The sequence below is a fragment of the Austrofundulus limnaeus genome, unplaced genomic scaffold, assembly GCF_001266775.1.
Source record: "Austrofundulus limnaeus strain Quisiro unplaced genomic scaffold, Austrofundulus_limnaeus-1.0 Scaffold361, whole genome shotgun sequence".
Taxonomy (NCBI): domain Eukaryota; kingdom Metazoa; phylum Chordata; class Actinopteri; order Cyprinodontiformes; family Rivulidae; genus Austrofundulus; species Austrofundulus limnaeus.
This window is the reverse complement of record NW_013952763.1, coordinates 364139-366315: the sequence shown is the minus strand read 5'-3', so window position 1 is coordinate 366315 and position 2177 is coordinate 364139.

The following is a 2177-nucleotide window of genomic DNA, read 5'->3' as shown; positions in this document are numbered from 1 at the left end:
CATAATTTACTCCATTTAGTTGTGTTGTGGATTTTTTATTGCATTTACGCTCTGTAAAGTACATCACTTATGTTCTAGTACATTCAGTTAAAGGTATCTTATGCAAAATAAACCATTTTGTAGTAAAAATAGTTGTAAATGCGCAAAGCGAGCTGAGTTTGCACATTTTGTTTTATTTTATTTTATTTTTTTAAACACTGATATGGAAACATCGTTGGAATGTAAATTTACGTTGTTAYATAGGCCGGAAGTATTTACTCTAAACTGTTTTGTGTTAAGCTTTCCTTTTGGGATCATAGATGAGATTTTTGATTAATATCTAAATCATAAATCTGCTTTTTGAGTTTGGTGATTTTGCATAACTCCAGTAGTATTTTCATGGCAACCTCAGCGTTTACCTGGTTGATCTGCAAACTTGGAAGAGTTAGGCTCTAGTACTCGTAACTACAAAATGGTCTACTGACTCCACAACCTCGTGTTGCTGTGTTAAAAAGTACCTGTTGCAGGGTTGAACGAGCCTGTGTTAGCGTAGACCTTCTTATAGATCAGTGTGATCTCGGTATTGAATGGTCCAATGTTCCCAACATTGCTTATAGATGCTCCAAATGCAACACCTTTAGAAGCTGAACAAAAAAGCACGAGTTATTAAACTGGTTGGCTCGTTGTATAAAAAGTAGCTAAATGTTGCTCATCTTACCTTGGATCGTTGACCTCAGGTTCTCTAACTGTCTCTCAGTGTTTTTCTGTTTGTCCTCCAGCTCTCTTATCTTAATGAGTAGTAGCCCATCGTTTATGTGGCATCCTGTCTGGTGACCAGTGGTGACAGAAGACATTTCCATGCTGCTGCTTTCAGCTCCGTTGGTCTCTCCTGCTTGTCGCTGATCAGAGATTTCAGCCACACACAGGCAGAGAAAGAAGCTGAAAAACACATCCAGTGAGAACTTCATCTTCAGTTTTTCAGTTTGTGTTGTACTGATGTCTTCACTGTGCATGGATTATATGTACATATATATATATGTAGTAAACAAGGAAATACCCTGTTTTTGAGTTAATTATAAAGTTTTTATGATTATGGCTTAATTACTTTTCGACAATCGTGATTTTTATAGATTGTTTTTTCCTGGCTCTAAAGATAACACTGGTTACACATTTGTTTTCTTTTATCTCTGTTATCAGTTCCTACAGTTGCGAAAAAGTCATGAAACACCTCCGGTGTTTTTATATTGCCTTTTCAAGGAGCTACATTTTTTTGTAATCTTTCAAAACTGTCTTGATAATTCAGCGTTTTGGTGGTCTTTTAAGGCTTTTAGTTGGACCATGACTGCTTTTTCACTCCGTTTTTGTTTAGTTCTCGTATCAGACTTTGACAGTGTGTTATGCACTGTGTTCTTAAATGTATGGAAAGTGAAGAAGTGGAGGATAAAAGGAGAAGTGCCAACCCAAACTTGTGATCAAGGAGTTTTTGTGTGTCAAGAATATTTGGTCCTGCGTAAAGCTGAATTCAGGAAACAGCACAGCACTTCAAGTACTTCAACTAAAGTTTCAAAATGACTTTATTAAAGCCCGGGCTGCCAAAGAAATGAATCACATGGTGCCAAAGTAGCATGTGATTTATGATGGCACCATTTTAGACTTGGATGTGTTTTTTTTTCTTTTTTTTTTAATCTAGTTTTCACATTAACAGTGTGAGGGTCAGGCAGGGTTTGGGCTAGGCCCTTTATATCTGGTGAAGGGAGAAAATTAAAGGGACAGTCTGTCAAATAATTATCAATAGTACCATTTCTGAACTTTTAGAACTTTTTCTGTCTCTGCGATATAAGGCAAAACATTTTTGTTCTTCATGAAGCGATTTACTTTCTTTTCAAAAAAGACTTCCATTTTTTCTTTTTGTAACGTGAAGAGTTAAAAAAGTTTTCCTTTAAGGTTCTACATCAGTGGTGTCAAACGCAGTTAAGAGGGGTAAAATTCAGAACTTGGTCCAATATTTATAGAAGAAATATTATACAAATTATTCTTATAGAAATACAAAAGACCTTTTTCAAATTATGTTTTATGTGGCATTTAGAACATATCATTAAAGAAAAACAAAGAATTTTAGAAAGATTCATTATTAGCATTATTTATTATGCTTTACTCTCTATCAATAACTCTATCATTAACTTTTTCATTTAATATTT